Source organism: Schistocerca piceifrons, chromosome 4 (assembly GCF_021461385.2).
Source record: "Schistocerca piceifrons isolate TAMUIC-IGC-003096 chromosome 4, iqSchPice1.1, whole genome shotgun sequence".
In the NCBI taxonomy this organism is placed as follows: Eukaryota; Metazoa; Arthropoda; class Insecta; order Orthoptera; family Acrididae; genus Schistocerca; species Schistocerca piceifrons.
This window is the reverse complement of record NC_060141.1, coordinates 505394798-505413923: the sequence shown is the minus strand read 5'-3', so window position 1 is coordinate 505413923 and position 19126 is coordinate 505394798.

Sequence of the window (19126 nt, the reverse complement as noted above, 5' to 3'; positions counted from 1 at the left end):
GCTATCAGCTTACAGTATGAGCCAGGGCTTCTTCATTACCTTTTGAAGTAACCAAACAATAAGAACACTTTATTAAATGTCCTAGAGAAGATAATTTCTTTATCCAAATGAAGTTCTAACTCCGACGAAGTTAATTTGGGCAAGTGTTTTATGGACTCGAGTAGATGGTTCGAGGCCCATTTAGGGGGAGAAAAAAAGTGACTGCTCGCGATAAGCATGAAACTGCGAGGTCGAGTTCCGATCCGGCACGAATTTTTGATTGTTTCTTCATGTTAATTACGGTGCAAGTTCAACATTTCTGAACGGTTTTCACTGACGTCATTTCATGTTAATGCGCCTTCACTGATTTCATACGCGTCGTTCAATTCTTTTTATTTCGCCGTATATAATTCATTTCACTCTTTGTCACGATGAGGCATTTATAAATTTTACATGTAATATGCATAATATCTGGTACCTATTCATAACATAAATGTTATTGCAAAAGTAATGTAGAAACCCACAATTTTGCTAACTCCCGGGGCTGTATGAGAGAAATGTGTCGTTAAAATTCGAAGTGTATTGCCTCAAAATAAATCTCACAAATAGACGTCTAAATGGCGTTATAATGAATGGACAATGAAACTGAAAGGATATCCCAGTACCGAGTAGAGGAGGTAGCTTGTGAGCATTAATGATTCAACTCACTCCAGAAGGCACTTTATCCAGCGCGCTACCACGCTCGGATACAACACTACGTAATGTGCGGGAACACTTGAAACCTTTTGAGACGTCAGGAAGAGGTAGATATTTTAATCTTTCAGTATATCGTCGTCTGCCTCCGTACTTGAGTTAGCATGATTAACTACAACATGGCTGAAACGTGTCCTGTCACTGATACTACGATGAAACTTGCTTAGGAGGAAACAAGTAGCCGCATTGATTTCGAAAGACGTCGTTAATGACTGGTTGAACGCAATCCGTTTGCATCCTCCTCTTGCTTTGTCATCCATGGACGTCTCAGGCAAAACTTGCTCTCCGGACAAAATATTAGTCACGTCTTTAAATAAGCACAATGGTTGGCTTAGAGCGCTATAGTTGGCGGGTGTATAACCGGTAAAAGGGGTCATATGGCTTTCTTTGCTGACATATATATCACGACAGTGCAATTGTGTGTATGTGATGGTCTGTTGAATGGAATCAGCGCTGTGACTCGACATGCAGAGGTGACAGGATGATAGAAGAAAGAATCTATTATGTCTGTAAGCGTCCATGATTACACCGTCAAAAGAGTTTTCCGACATGTTGGTGTTTAAGGGCGGACTGTCAAAGACGTCTTCAAGGAATGGTGTATCGCTCACAGTCGTGTATCACAAGAATCAGAGTCCCTTGTAGTACGATAGTGAAATTGCCTGGGATAACCCAGTGCGAAATAAAAAGGCTGAATGAATTCCTGAATGCTCCTATATTACCCTCACCTCCCCTGATACTTATACTTCAAGACGCTGAATTTCCTTCGTATCGTGCTGTCGTTAGTGGCTCAGTTTGTAATTCTAACAAATGAACGATCGACGCTCCGTAATTACGCTGCCAATCTTGGTTTCAAGGTGTCAGTCTACTCGAACCCATTTCCCTGCGTTCTACTTCGAAAGTGACCAGGCCACCAATCATTGGCGGCTGGCACAGTGAATGCGAACTCTGCAGCATTCCACGTTAGATTTTCTTGAGAAACACCCTTGAACGCGTCCAGGCATCTGTTCTCTGCATTCCTGAGCCGTCATCATGACCGCAGGTCCATTTGTTTGTAACAGGAAGCACTTTGATCCCCTCCCCTCACATTTCTCAGTTTATGAGGGAACTCGGTGCCGTCCTTCATCTGTCAGTCTTCGGGCAACACGTATTTCAGGGCGAAGCACAAGACTTCGCAAACCGCACCTGATCGTCTTTTGTGGCATGTGGTAAGTCTCATCGTAACAAGGTAAGTCTGAACTACAGCCGTTTCGGCAAATGTCGGGCTGTGAAATATTTTGCAGAGAAACATCGGTTTACCACTGGTTTACCAATAAATGGTCAGAAGTCACTTGCTACACCTTCAACCGAGCACGTATCGTCGTTCCATTTCGGCTCTCTACAAATTTTAAATCCCAAATGTGACTGACTCTAGTTGTGACTTAGTAATTCTGCTCAGTTTTACACTTCTCTACAATAATAGCACCTTAGCAGCCTTTGCACTAGACTAACACTTCATTAAGTTTTAATCGGTTATTAAAGAAATTTACAAAATACAATTCTCTCATAGCTAACTAGGTAATCTCAAAATGGCCTAAGTTTGCAGTTAATACTACCCACATAGTAAATAATATGTCACGTGAAAATTGTGAGGGACGGGAAAAACCCACCGTGGTTCAACAACAAAGTTAGGAAACTACTGCGAAAGCAAAGAGAGCTTCACTCGAAGTGTAAACGCAGTCAAAACCTCTCAGACAAACAGAAGCTAAACGATGTCAAAGTTAGCGTAAGGAGGGCTATGCGTGAAGCGTTCAGTGAAATCGAAAGTAAAATTCTATGCACCGACTTGACAGAAAATCCTAGGAAGGTCTGGTCTTACGTTAAATCAGTAAGTGGCTCGAAACAGCATATCCAGACACTCCGGGATGATGATGGCATTGAAACAGAGGATGACACGCGTAAAGCTGAAATACTAAACACCTTTTTCCAAAGCTGTTTCACAGAGGAAGACCGCACTGTAGTTCCTTCTCTAAATCCTCGCACAAACTAAAAAATGGCTGACATCGAAATAAGTGTCCAAGGAATAGAAAAGCAACTGGAATCACTCAACAGAGGAAAGTCCACTCGACCTGACGGGATACCAATTCGATTCTACACAGAGTACGCGAAAGAACTTGCCCCCCTTCTAACAGACGTGTACCGCAAGTCTCTAGAGGAACGGAAGGTTCCAAATGATTGGAAAAGAGCACAGATAGTCCCAGTCTTCAAGAAGGGTCGTCGAGCAGATACGCAAAACTATAGACCTGTATCTCTGACATCGATCTCTTGTAGAATTTTAGAACATGTTTTTTGCTCGAGTATCATGTCGTTTTTGGAAACCCAGAATCTACTCTGTAGGAATCAACATGGATTCCGGAAACAGCGATCGTGTGAGACCCAACTCGCTTTATTTGTTCATGAGACCCACAAAATATAAGATACAGGCTCCCAGGTAGATGCTATTTTCCTTGACTTCCGGAAGGCGTTCGATACAGTTCCGCACTGTCGCCTGATAAACAAAGTAAGAGCCTACGGAATATCAGACCAGGTGTGTGGCTGGATTGAAGAGTTTTTAGCGAACAGAACACAGCATGTTGTTATCAATGGAAAGACGTCTACAGACGTTAAAGTAACCTCTGTCGTGCCACAGGGGAGTATTATGGGACCATTGCTTTTCACAATATATATAAATGACGTAGTGGATTGTGTCCGAAGTTCCATGCGGCTTTCCGCGGATGATGCTGTAGTATACAGAGAAGTTGCAGCATTAGAAAATTGTAGCGAAATGCAGGAAGATCTGCAACGGATAGGCACTTGGTGCAGGGAATGGCAACTAACCGTTAACATAGACAAATGAAATGTATTGCGAATACATAGAAAGAAGGATCCTTTATTGTATGATTATATGATAGTGGAACAAACATTGGTAGCAGTTACTTCCGTAAAATATCTGGGAATATGCGTACGGAATGATTTGAAGTGGAATGATCATATAAAATTAATGGTTGGTAAGGCGGGTGCCAGTTTGAGATTCATTGGGAGAGTCCTTAGAAAATGTAGTCCATCAACAAAGGAGGTGGCTTACAAAACACTCGTTCGACCTATACTTGAGTTTTTCTCATCAGTGTGGGATCCGTACCAGGTCGAGTTGACCTAGGAGATAGAGAAGATCCAAAGAAGAGCGGCGCGTTTCGTCACAGGGTTATTTGGTAAGAGCGATAGCGTTACGGAGATGTTTAGCAAACTCAAGTGGCAGACTCTGCAAGAGAGGCGCTCTGCATCGCGGTGTAGCTTGCTCGCCAGGTTTCGAGAGGGTGCGTTTCTGGATGAGGTATCGAATATATTGCTTCCTCCTACTTATACCTCCCGAGGAGATCACGAATGTAAAATTAGAGAGATTAGAGCGCGCACGGAGGCTTTCAGACAGTCGTTCTTCCCGCGAACCATACTCGACTGGAACAGAAAAGGGAGGTAATGACAGTGGCACGTAAAGTGCCCTCCGCCACACACCGTTGGGTGACTTACGGAGTATAAATGTAGATGTAGATGTAGATGTAGCAACACCTCGTATCTACATAACTGCTCTACAATTGACACTTCAGTACTTGGCTGAGGGTTCATCGAACCACTTTCACACTTTTTCTCTACCGTTCGTCTCTTGAACAGCACGCGCCGTGCTTAGCACATTGGTCTGTATTCGGGTGTACGCCGGTTCAAAACACCGTCCTGTCATCCGGATTTAAGTTTACCGTGATATCTCCAAATCGCCCCAAGGAAGTACTGGGAACTTTTTCTTTGAAAAGGCACGGCTGAATTCCTTCTCCATCCTTTAGTAATCGAAGCTTGCGTTCTGTCTGTAACGACGTCTCTGGCAACGAGATTTTAAACTTGAATCTTCCTTTCGAATAGCACGAGAGAAAAACGGACACTTAAATCTGTCCGTGTGAGCTTTTATTCCTATTATTTTATTATGATGCTCGTTTTCGCTTCCGCGGTGTTGATGAGTGTCGACAAAACATAATCACATTGAGAGGAGAACGCTGGTGTTTGAAATTTCGTTAAAACCTATGTTTGAATGACTGTCTCCCCAACTCGCGTTTCATATCCCTGACACTGTCTTCCTTGTTTCCTGTTAGTAAAAAGGAGCTTCCCTTCTTTGAACTTTTTCTGTGTCATCCGTCGATCCTATCTGGCAAAGGATCCCGAAACGCACTGCAATATTCTAGCATATGACGAACAAGCGTAGTGTAGGCCGTCTCTTTAGTAGACCTTTTGTGTCTTCTAAGTGTTCTGCCAACTGATTCGAATTGGCGTTCTATTGGTGCCAGCACTCTCGCAGTTATTTACGGAACCTCAGCGCTCTAGTAGTCGATAACGAAAATTAAGCGCCCCGTCTGTCAAAGACTAATTGGATTATTCGTATCAATTTATACACCGAAGAATAAACATCAATGAAAAGGTTACTGTTATTTCGATAATAGCTGGGTCATAAACAAGAGGAACCATTAAGAATGGAAGAGGAGGAGTGAGGTGTACACTCTGAGCATACCGGTGGGAGTAATCCCAGATGTGGAACGGCTGGCTCAAGATGCCACCATGAAGAGCACTGGGGGCAGCTGACTACAGGTGGTGACTTATGTCGGTACTAATAATGTGTGTCGCTTTGAAAAATGGTTCAAATGGCTCTGAGCACTATAGGACTCAACATCTGAGGTCATCAGTCACCTAGACTTAGAACTACTTAAACCTAACTAACCTAAGGACATCACACACATCCACGCCCGAGGCAAGATTCGAACCTGTGACCGTAGCGGTCGCGCGGGTGTAGCTTTGAATCGGAAAATATTCTATCTGTTTTAAATGAACACACCATCATTAGAATATATTACTGCTTATTTAATTATGACCCAGGTATTTGGCAGTTTATGCCGTTTTAAAGTCACTGAGTTTATGTCAGTAAATATATTGCAGGACATCAAGCTCAAAACCAGCCATAAATTAAGAAAAATATTTGCCCCCCACAAAATGACAGACGTAAACATCATCATCCTGTAAAAAGATCAGAAAGTAATAGTGGGAGCACGTTGGGTCGTAATTAAATAAACAACAATACAGTGAAATGGCGGTGTGTTCGTTTAAAACTTATTGTGTGACTGTTCCTCAGCAACATCAAAAACATATTCTCTCTGCTTTCCGGCGGCTATCTGAGGAAGTAAAGGCTGGCAGTTTCGCTTGAGGGGTGAGGGCGGAACTTATCACATCTAGCATCGTCGACGGAATCAACAGCGCACCTTTGCAACAGAGCCTTGAGGGCCATCTCAATCAGAGCCTCTGACGGTTCTGTGAGTGTCTAGGCAGCGGCTCCTTTGCTAGCATTCCCTGAAACATCACCTGTCAGAAACATCATAGTTGGTTGTAACTGATGGAAAGTATTGAGCAAAACAAGTAATATCTGGCCTTAGCAAAGCAAGTCACATGGGCCATCTGCTGTTTCCAATACATATAAACGATTTAGGATAGAATCTGAGCAGCCCTCTTAGAATGTTTATAGATAATGCCGTCATTTACCGTTTCGTGAAGTCATTAGAAAATCAAAACCAATAGCAAAATGATTTAGGCAAGATATCTGTATGATGCAAAAAGTGGCAATTCTAAATAGTGAAAAGTGTAAGATTATCCACATGAGAACTAAAAGAAATCGTTTAAATTTCGGTTACGCCATAGATCACATAAATCTAAAGGCTCTCAGTTAAAGTAAATACGTAAGGACTACAACCACGAACACCTTAAGTTGGAAGTATCACGCAAATAATGCTGTGGGGAAGGCAAGTGCATTTATTCTTTCCTTACTGAACACCGTTAAGTCCTTTATAAAAATGTCAGCTGAACATCTTTCCAACCTTACCCAGTTTTCAGTGCCTATAACGTTCGAGCTTCGGTGCTTTCATCAGAGCTTGGAGCTCTGATTCTTTCCCAACATAGCTACGGCAGTTTGCAACTACAAAACCGATTGTTGCTACGCCTACTCCGCTTCTTTCCCCTTTATCCTTTGAGATTGTAGCCATTTCTGCACTTTCCCGCGACCATCTAACCTAAAAAGCATGCCAGTCCATTCCAAACGGCCTCGAGTGTGTAATCGACCTCAGACCTTTTAAGTGTAACCCAAAATCCCCAAATCGTATGGCTCAATGTCGAGGAACCTGTTGTCCACACAGTCGCAGACCCACCTGAGGCTCTGATTGAGACCCTCCACTATCGTCTGTCCTAGCCGTCCGCCGTTGATTCTATTGACGACGCTAAGTGTGATGAGTTCCGCCTTCATCCCGCAAGCGAGAGTGCCAGCCTTTACCACTTGAGATAGCCACCGGAAAGCAGAGAGAATCTCTTCCGATCCAAAGCGAAACACGTCATTAGTACCAACATGAGCCCCCATCTCAGTCGGCTTCCCCTGTGCTCTTCATGGTGGCATCCTGAGGCATCCGTTTCACATCTGGGCTGACTCCCACCGGTATATTCACAGAATGCAGATCTGTGTCCTTCTCTTCAGTTCTTTTTTTTTCCTTTTTGTTGTTACCCAGCTATCGCCAAAAAGGACAGAATCGTTATGATTAATTTTTATTTCACCAATGTATAAATTGATACGAATACTCTAAACACTGTTGGAAGGATCCACCAGGGCATTCGAGAGCGCTAATGCGCTGCTTCGTGGACTCGGGCAGGCTCGCCGGCCCCGGATCGAATACGCCCGGTGGATTAACAACGAGGGCCGGTCTGCCAGACAGCCTTGATGTGGTTTTTAGGCGGCTTTCCTCGTCCCGATAGGTGAATACTGGGCTGGTCTCCACGTTCCCCCTGAGTTACGCACCTTGCAGATATTTGCAAACGTTCCCACTATTCCATGGCTTACACTAGACGCAGACAACAGCAGTACACTAATTCCATCCCAAGTGGGGGAGGGGGATTCGTGGTGGTGGCAGGAAGGGCATCCGGCCACCCTATGTGTCTAACAATGCCAAATCAATAGTAACACGTCCGACCCCGCGTTGACGCGGGACAAAGGCCCCTAGCAAGAAAGAAACTCTAAACACTGTTGGGAGGAATGGAAGCTTAATTTTCAATATCCATGACTAAAGTTCTGAGGTTACGTAAAGGACCGGGAGAGTCCTGACATCAATAGACAGCCAGTTCATATTGCACTACTTGCCATTAAAATTGCAACATCACGAAGATGACGTGCTACAGACACGAAATTTAACCGAAAGGAAGAAGATGCTGTGATACGCAAATGATTAGCTTTTCAGAGTATTCACACAAGGTTGGCGCCGGTGGCGACACCTACAACGTGCTGACATGAGGGAAGTTTCCAACCGATTTCTCATACACAAACAGCAGTTGACCGGCGTTGCCAGGTGAAACGTTGTTGTCATGCTTCGAGTAAAGAGGAGAAATGCGTACCATCACGTTTCCAACTTTGATAAAGGTCGGATTGTAGCCTATCGCGATTGCAGTTTATCGTATCGCGACATTGCTGCTCGCGTTGATCGAGATCGAATGACTCTTAGCAGAACATGGAATCGGTGGGTTCATGAGGGTAATACGGAACGCCGTGTTGGATCCCAACGGCCACATGTCACTAGCAGTCGAGATGAGAGGCACCCTATCCGCATGCCTGTAACGGATCGTGCAGCCACGTCTCGATCCCTGAGTCAGCAAATGGGGACGTTTGCAAGACAATAACCATCTGCACGAACAGTTCGACGACGTTTGCAGCAGCATGGACTATCAGCTCGGAGACTATGGCTGCGGATACTCCTGACGCTGCGTCACAGATAGGAGCGCCTGCGATGGTTTACTCAACGACGAACCTGGGCGCACGAATGGAAAAACGTCATTTTTTCCGATGAATCCAGGTTCTGTTTACAGCATCATGATGATCGCATCCGTATTTGGCGACATCGCGGTGAACGTACATTGGAAGCGTGTATTCGTCATCGCCATACTGGCGTATCACCCGGCGTGATGGTATGGGGACACGTTTCGGTCACCTCTTGTTCGCATTTACGGCCCTTTGAACAGTGGACGTTACATTTCAGATGTGTTAAAACCCGTGGCTCTACCCTTCATTCGATCCCTGCGAAACCGTACATTTCAGCAGGATAATGCACGACCGCATGTTGCAGGTCCTGTACGGGCCTTTCTGGATACAGAAAATGTTCGACTGCTTCCCTGGCCAGCACATTCTCCAAATCTCTCACCAACTGAAAACGTCTGGTCAATGGTGGCCGAGCAACTGGCTCGTCACAATACGCCAGTCACAACTCTTGACGAACTGTGGTATCGTGTTGAAGCTGAATGGACAGCTGTACATGTACTCGCCATCCAAGCTCTGTTTGACTCAATGCCCAGGCGTATCAAGGCCGTTATTACGGCCAGGGGTGGTTGTTCTGAGTATTGATTTCTCAGGATGTATGCATCCAAATTGCGTGAAAATGTAATCACATGTCAATTCTAGTATTTTATATATCTGTCCGGTGAATACCCGCCTATCATCTGCATTTTTTCTTGGTGTAGCAATTTTAATGGCCAGTACTGTAGTTGTCAATAAAACGACTATAATGCTGCATAAGATTTTGTGCTTCTTTTTTTCGGCTCAGAAGTATTGAGTGGGCAAATACAGAACTTAGAGCATTTCCTCTCGATTCTACACTGAAGCACCGATTAGCAAAAGCATAGTCCATTTAGTTTCAGCAATTTCAACAAACTGGATGTCTCTGGATCTTTATGTCTGGGATGAGTTCGGATACCGTTTAAATGTTTATCCTGCAGCAGGGGGAGGACACAATGCACACTTACAAACCGTGTTTGTAGACTTTTAAAACTCGTCTTTCCATCGGTATGTGTAATACTTGTATCCAATGTAAATTTCATGAAATAAAAATCAGTCAAATTGAATCCTTCATTTTGAAAAACAGATTTTCCGAATATTTCAGATATCCTGAGTGTGACATGAAATATCAAAATATTCACTGGTTTAAGGTTCATCTATGCCGCAAATATCGTTGCTATGGTATGATTCATATACTTACGCTGATGGTTTCCAAATGCGGCGAGCGCCCGTTGTTCGCAAATCACGGAGAGCCGGCCGCCAGTCCTGCTGCCTCTGCTCTCTAGGAGCCGGGCTCTTTGCTCGGTACTGCATTCCCAGGGTCACCTTCTCTTTTTTCTGACTGGCTGCCGTCCAAACACATCTCAGCGACCAGACGGCCAGACCCCTAGCGACAGCAGTGTGCGTAATGGAAGCAAAAAAACAAACGCTGCGTCATAAGCACTTTCCTCGTCCTTCTACTGTTCGGCTTGTTTATTCCATAAACACACCGATATCTGTCGTTAACGGTCTCGTCTTTTATTCGGACAAGCCACGCATCAGTGCTATCTATTTTTGATAAAAACTGTTATAAATCTGTTGCTAGACTCGAAGATCAATTGATGACAGAAATAGGTATCACTGTGTGCTAGAAGGAAGATAGAAAATTGTAACATTTAGGTAGGGGCGCCATTAGGAATATCTTATTTCTGCATTTATTCTACAAGTAGTAGCAGCCCTGTTGCATGCATCTTAGATGACATTTGAATAATACTTCGGTAGGATAACTCTACCTCAACGAACTACGAGTAGCAGTAATTATTCGAGTACACTGAAGCGCCAAAGAAACTAGTATAGGCATGCATATTCAAATACAGAGATATGTGAACAGGCATATTATATACGTCACTGTGGTCAGCAACGCCTACGAAAGACAAAAAGTGTCTGACGCAGTTGGTAGATACGTTACTGCTGCTAAAATGGAACGTTAAGTGAGTTTGAACGTGGTGTTATAGTCGGCGCACGAGCGATGGGCCACAGCATCTCCGAGGTACCGTGAAGTGGGGATATTTCCATACGATCATTTCACGAGCGTACCTTGACTATCAAGAATCCGGTAAAACATCAGATCTACGACATCGCTGCGGTCGGAAAAAGATCCTGCAAGAATGGGACCAAAGCCTACTTAAGAGAATCTTTAAGAGTGACAGAAGTGCAACCCTTCCGCAAATTGCTGTAGATTTCACTGCTGAACCATCAGAAAGTGTCAGCATGGGGACCAGTCAACGAAACATCATCGATATGGGCTTTCGGAGCCGTGTACCCTTGATGACAGCATGACACGAAGCTTTACGCCTCACCTGGGCCCGACATTGAACTGTTGATGACTGGAAACACATTGCCTGGTCGGACAAGTCTCGTTTCAGATTGTATCGAGCGAATGGACATGTACGGGTATGGAGACAACCTCATAAATCCATAGACCCTGGATGTCAGCTGGGGACTGTTCAGGGTGGTAGATGCTGTGTAATGGTGTCGGGTGTGTGGAGTTGGAGTTATATGGGACCCCTGATACGTCTAAATACGATTCTGACAGGTGACACGTATGTAAGCATCCTCTCTGATCACCTGCATCCATTCATGCCCATTGTACATTCCGACGGAGTTGGGAAATTGCAGCAGGACAATGCGACACCCCACTCGTCCAGAATTGCTACAGAGTGGCTCCACGAACACTGCTCTGGGTTTAAACTCTTCCGCTGGTCACCAAACTCCCCAGACATGAACATTACTGAGCATATCTGGATGCCTTGCAACGTGCTGTTCAGATCTCCACGCCTTTGTTCTCTCACCGATTTGTGGACAGCCCTGCAGGATTCATGGTGTCAGTTCCCTCCGGTACTACTTCAGACATTTGTCAAGCCCATGCAACGTCGTGGTGCAGCAGCACTTCCGCGTGTACGCGGGGGCCCCAACACGATATTAGACAGGTGTACCAGTTTCTTTGCTCTTCAGTGTAATATTACCAGTAAATGCCCCATTCTTTCAAAAAAAGATAAGAACTTCCCCCTGTATAAAACAGTTTCAAACGTCTGATTACTTCACAAATGAGGTAAAGCTATGGATATTTGACGTTTTAACATATTGTGGTACGAGGTACCCTCCGCCACGCACCGTATGTATATAGATGTAGATGTAAAAGTTTAGAAAAGGTTTGTAATTATTTGTGAAGTTGTTGGCAGTCGCTAAGTCCTCTCATTATCGAATACTGGATTAATAAAGTCCGGGTATTTGTGCGCCGTCAGTTATGCTGTCTCAATGCAAGCACTCAGGTTCTAACTGTAATACAGGATGACTATAAATTAGGTATACAGAAATAACCTTTAATCGTGAAACGGGTGAAGAACATAAGGAAATGTTTGATACAGCACTGAACCTACTTTATCTTGAAGCTTTATTCCACTCTAACACCGCTAGCTCCCGATTTTTCCGCCAAGTGGCAAACGCAAATGAGTTGTTCCTATAGGCATCATAGATCGTGTACCTGTGCATAACGTGTAGGGTGTTGTTTATGGTTCCATGAATCTAATCCGCTACCACAGTTCAGGCCTAAATATCGTAAGCGACAACCTCAAAGAGAAGCTGTTATTAACTAGTGCAATCATTTTACCGTCACTGTGTCAAATCACATACGTCACCGGGTTAGTACTGGTCAGCAGTCTCTGAGACAGCCACTGAACAAGTTCGGCATTACCATTTGTGATGTTACAAAAGGCAGTCACCTCGAACATTTGTACATAAATATTGAAGGTACGAGACGTGTTTTTTAAGTGAGTACCGTTTTGAAATTGAAACAACATGTGCTAAGATATCTCAATAATTTTATTTTTTACATGAAAGCCTGTACCTTAATCTACTTTTCTACATAATTTCCGTCAGTACTGAGGCACTTATCATAACGTTGTACCAGTTTTTGAAGACCCTCCTCTTAGAAGTCTGCCGCCTGACTTGTTAACCTCTGCATCACCACTGTTTTGACTTCGACATCGTCTTGAAGACGTTGACCGCCCAGGTGTTTCTTCAAGTGCAGGAACAGATGGTAGTTACAGGGCGCAAGATCGGGGCTGTACGGAGAATGATCTAGTTTCCCATCGAAAAGATGTCATAAGATCTTTGGTCTGATTCGCCACATGCGGACGGGCATTGTCTTGCAGCAAAACGACGCCCTTGCTCAACTTCCATGGACTGTTGCTTTGATTCTGCTGTGACGTAGGCCACCCATGTTTCATCGCCCTTTACAATTTGGCTTAAAAAATCATCACCGTCGTTGTGGTACCGCTCAAGGAAAATCAGTGCGCTGTCTAAACGTTAGGTTTTGTGCACATCCGTCAAAATTTTCGGTACCCAACGAGCGCACAATTTTCGGTAATTCAAGTGCTCGGTCATAATGCCACACAAAACTCTACGAGAAACATTAGAAAGGCATCCCGCAAGGAGGAAATCGCAAAGCGTCTGTTTTCTCTCACCTTATTGTCCACTTCCTGCACCAAACTGTCATTAACGACCGAAAGACGCCCACTCCGTTGTTCATCATGCACATTTGTGTGGCCAGCTTTAAATGCTCCCACCCACTTTCTTACCATTCCATCACTCAAAATGTTTTCTCCGTAAACTGCACAGATATCACGATGAATATCGATCGCTTATAGGCCTTTAGCACTTAGAAATCTTATAACAGCCCGTACTTCACAGTCGGCGGGACTCACGATTATCGGAGGCATCTTAAACACTCAGTACACAACGTAAACAAGGAAGAATCAGACTGTAATGGTGTCAGTGCGTAGATCAAGGTACAGGCTTTCATTTAAAAATAAAATTATTGAGATATCTTAGCACGTCTTTTTTTAATTTCAAAACGGTACTTACTTAAAAAACACGCCTCGTACATAGCATTCAGTACTGTATCAACCATTTCTGCAAGTTATTTACCTTTTTCAGTGTTAACAGTTTCTTTTGTGTAGCTAATTTACAAACGCCCTGTACGTGTCCTATTGTATTAAACCTTTATACCTCTTAATGAGTGGATCACGACAGCATTTTAAAACTATAAACTTAGGACAATAAATACGCGAAATGCATAAAATCAAACTTCTGTTGCTCCTGGAACCAGTTAAATAGTGCAACTGGGAATGTTAATGGTTTTCGGGTTCTGGGATAGTTGCTTAGTAATATAGATAAATGTGTGCTATGAAATACATTCCGTGCATATACCGAGGTTAATAATGAAGTTGTAATTATCTCCTTGATAGAAATACACTTACATAACTGCTGTTTTTTTCTGTTACGTTTCTGCAGTACTGGTACACACTGTAATCCTCGCCTCCCGACGCTATCCGTGTGTTATCCTTTTACGCTTTGGCTCTTTTTTTACCGCCATGCTACGGCACTGTGAAGTGCGGATTTCAGTATGTAGCAGCATTAGCATTACCGATACGTAATTGCAGGTAAACGAAATATTACTTAGCTTATATAATTTTTTTCTCGGTGATAATTAAAAAGTCTTATGGCTACCATTTATATATCATGCGCAGTACTTCAATTAGTAGGGTTTCGTTTGGAAGAATAGAGATGCGAGGCATGCACAGTACTTCAATTAGTAGGGTTTCGGTTGGAAGAATAGAGATGCGGGGTAATAATACTAAAAAGTTATCTCTGTTGCTTTAACATACCGTGGTAGCGTAATGTAACATTCTATAGCAGCGAATATCAAACCCCCATCAGATTATTTTGGCTTAGTTTCCCATCGTTTCTCCCCATCGATTAAAGAGAAGTCCGGGATGGTTCCTCTGAAAATACAATGTTAATTTCCTTCCCATTTTTGTCTAATATGAATTTGTGACCAGTCTCTGATGATCACGTCGTTCCGAAGTGTTGAGTCCTCTCTCTCTCCTTTCGACTCGAAATTTAAATCTTACAAAATACTTATGAAATTCCGTCAACCATCTGTATTCCTGTTTTTCCGTTTTTTTCTTTTTTTTCTTTCGATACTTATTTCACAGTGAAAGCTCCACCATCAGAGTTTCCAAAATTCATAAGAGGCTTCCCGTCATGATCTTGAGAGAAATCGATCCTGAGGGATGTTCTTAGACGAACTTAAAAAAACCTACGTGCGATAGTAAAAGTAGGCTACAGCACCGTAAACAAGCTGCATATCTACTGGACTACAGCGAAATTTCTGTAAGTTCTTTGGTTTTCATTGGCCATGTATTGTAAATAGGCGTGAGTGGGGAAACATCATAAATAAACCGACAATGCGACCAAAGATTTTTGCTAAAGTAATATTACTATACAGACCGTCTGACACATCCTACGACCATTTTTACATAGGTCAAAGTGGAATGAATTTTAGAGAAGTTTGCTCCCCCCCCTCCCCCCCCCCTCCCCCCCCCCCCAAAGCAACCAAATAAACATGAAGTATTTGTCCATTTGCTTGAAACAGAGCACAGAGCTGACAATGTTGAAAACACACAGTAGAAAAAAACTGGAAACAGGACGCGCTACATATTTGGACATTAGACACAAACTTACGCGAGAAAATCACATGCTTGACAAAAAAAGACAGACTGCGAATACAGCGGAGCTCAATAGTTTCAAGAAACTTTGACTTAAAGCACGTAACACGATGTGACCTCTTATTCCACTTTATCTTCTTTTGTTGCTTCACCAAACTTAACGTCATATAAACGGTAAAAAATTTAGAAAGAATTTTAATATTCAGTTACTTCCTGTCATTATGATGTACATGATTGTAGTACTAAAATTATAACATTTAATTTCTCCATGTATCATATCTACAAGGTGGTCAGAAACTGTCTGAAAAGCTTGTAAGGGTGTTTCGCGTAGGGTGTGCTCAGAAACAACTGGTAAGAACAAAATGAGATATGTTGAGCGGTTTCCAGATTAATTAGCATTGACGGTCGCCAATCAGGCCGTTGCGCGCAAATTCAAACTTCGCGCCTGATACAATAGTGCCAATTGATCTCATAGCGTTGATGGTAGCGCACGGAACTCCTCAGCGTTTGGCTCTGCTTCCGTCCTTATTACCTTTCCATGTCCAATTCCTGTATGGCTTTCTTGTTCGGCTTTAGGAAACCAAACGAGGAACACCTTTTGCGACGCTGTCTCTGTCACTCCCCTTGAATTTGCATGAACCATGGCCTGATTAGCTAACGTCTGTGCTAAAATAGCTCGGATACGGTGCAGTGGGTTGAATTTCACCTTAACAATTATTTCTCAGCGCAGCACACTCTACAATACCCTTGCAAGCTTTTCAGACTGTTTCCGAGCTTCCTACATAGGACATAAAAGCCGGTGACTACGTTTAACCCTCTTGAAACGAAATGTAACCAATAACAGAATAACAACACAGCGCTACTACTTTTACCATACACACTGTGGTGACCAGGAACTTCCTCACAGTGTAACGGAATAATGAAAAGGGCATTTAACATATGCTAAACCGAGGTAACTTGACATCATAATCACAGAAGGCGGTTATCATCCCCACGTGTTCCAACCAAGTTGTGAAAACGAACAAAGGATCTATCATTAGTCACATGAAATTCGATTAATATGTATCTCGCGTTAATAAATCTGAAAACAATGTAACAGATAATAATGCAAAGGCAGCGGAAGCAACCAAGGGGCTTCCCGTTAACTGCGTCAGAGGTTTTCTTTAAAATCTGAATCCCTTCCACCACGGTGAGATTCGGTGAGATGTGGGGAGATATTCTCTCGTCCTCACAAGGGTTTTATCATGTAGTTGGATAAAAATACGAAAAAATGAATTATTTTTTGCTTGTTTTAAAAATTGTTTAAAACACTTTAATAAAACCATATCTCATTTTTAAAGCGTAGTAAACGTTTTTTTTAAATGTTATTAAAAACACTTTATTTTAAACATGACAAACCTATGTGGCATTTGGCTGGACAAAAACAGTTTCAGAAGGACGAAAACGAATCGCGAAAATAGTGGGAACCATTTTGATGGATCCCTAACAAATTGTCCTTCTATTGGTAAATTATATACATAACATGTCGTTGAACCTTTACTTACTATGAAGATGGAAGACAAAGTTCTTCTTACGTTCCACTGAACCGTATGATTTCGCGGCTTTTCAAATAGCTTCATAAACATGATCACTAAGAGAATTCTTGTCGGTGAACTTCAGCTTAGCTTGCTTCCACAAACGATTAACTATTCTCGCATGTGTGTTTCGCTTGTCGACATGTTGTTTAACACACGCATTGTAAAACGTTTTATTGAAATTGATGCTGAACACAGCATCATCGGCTTTATATCCGTTACGGAATATCACGACTGACTCATTAATATACAGCGATTTCGGTCGGTGCAGTAGAGAATTGCCCGAATGAAACCTAACAGTTGTGCTATGTTTGTTTCCAATGGGGGAATTCCTGCCATGCGCAAGTGTAACGTATTCCGTTGTGTTCAGAGAGGCCATAAATTTTGGTGAGCACTTATACTCTATGCTCTGAATTCATTATACATAAAAAATGTTATCCGTTAGAATAACTTTTGTGTCCGACTTCTTGGATACTGACGTGACTAACAATGAAATGAAATGAAATTAAATGAGCGTATGCCATCGTTGACCGGGAGACCCGTCCAGGGAAGTTCGGCTGCCAAGTGCAAGTCTTACTTGAGTCGCCGCCACGTTGGGTTGTCTTGCGTGCCGCTGATGGGGATAAAATGATCGCGAGGATAACACAACACCGAGGTCACGAGCGGAGAAAAGTTCCATCTCGGCCAGGAATCGAACATGGGCCGCCGGTCGTTGTGGCCGAGCGGTTCAAGACGCTTCAGTCTGGAACCGTGCAACCGCTACGGTCACAGGTTCGAATCCTGCCTCGGGCATGGATGTATGTGATGTCCTTAGGTTAGTTAGGTTTAAGTAGTTCTAAGTTCTAGGGGACTGATGACTTCAGATGTTAAGTCCCATAGAGCTCAGAGCCATTTGAACGGGATGCAAGCACGTTACCACCCAGCTAAGCAGTTAATTAGAACACTGTGAACAAGTAATACGTTATTAATCTACAACGACACTTATCGTTGCTTGCCAGGCTCGGCTGTCGCTCTGCAACCCCACACTTGAACTTGAGGTTCAGAAGAATTGTAAATGAGCCATGTTTACTTCGTGGCGAATTAATGTAAGTTCAGAAAGGCCGTACTGTGATTTCACTACAGCCTCTAGGAAACACAAGTTCGTAGACATTAGTCGACACAGTTCTGATAGCGTTGGCGCGTAGGCACAGTTGGCAGGAGACGGAAGTCTCTTCACTCCCCGACGGTTGACGAGGGCTGTCACGGCCAGTGGGCGGCACGACGTAACTCCGACATGAACTTCCTGGAAGTGGGTGGGATCCGACCTCATCGGAATTGCCCTCCTGGTCCCTGACGACGCTATTTCGGGGCACAGGCGAGGCGGCGGCGCCTCGGAACTGCAGGAAGCACGGCTTCTTCGTAACATCTCGTGGGTGCCTCGTGATACCGCTTTGCTCTGCGGTATCTTTGCAGTGGTCTATACTTCTTGCGCCGCTCCCGATACTCGACAGTACCACAATAATATACACTCTCTGAAATAAAAAGCTGACATGAGAATTTCATTGCTCCTCTCCCACTTTAAATGAGATTTGGTGAGATTCTGCCGGACATCCCTCTCAACCCCCAACCCCTCTCCCCCCATCCGACCTCCAATTATGAGCTCACGTAATTAATGGACGTTCACGAACCACCTCATCGAAATCCTCGAAGATGTCGCTTCATTGTTCCCATCCTAGTACCACTAGACAAATGTCTATCCTAAATAGTACGGTACATACATGTAGCAGGGAATCAGACGATTGTCATACCAACAGGACGAAATAAGAGGTCTTTCTTTGTCCCACAAACCATGTGGAACCTCACTAACCGATCTGCCACGCGGAATTAGCCGAGCGGTCTTAGGCGCTGCAGTCATGGACTATGCGGCTGGTCCCGGCGGAGGTTCAAATCCTCCCTCGGGCATGGGTGTGTGTGTTTGTCCTTAGGATAATGTAGGTTAAGTAGTGTGTAAGCTTTGGGACTGATGACCTTAGCAGTTAAGTCCCATAAGATTTCACACACATTTGAACATTTGAACTAACCGATCTCCGCGCTAACCAGTACAATTAGCTGGCTGTAATCAGAGTTTCAGCTGCTTGCTTAAGACTAGCCTTTTCAGTTCTCAACCAATGGTTAAGGTACCGTAGCAGAAAATTTGGAAATTTGTGGTAAGTTCTTTTGGGACCAAACTGCTGAGGTCATCGGTCCCTAGGCTTACACACTACTTAAAATAACGTAAACTAACTTACGCTAAGGAGAAGACACACACACCCATCCCCGAGGTTGGACTCGAACATCCGACGGGGGAAGCCGCACGAACCATGACAAGACGCCCTAAGACCGCGCGACTA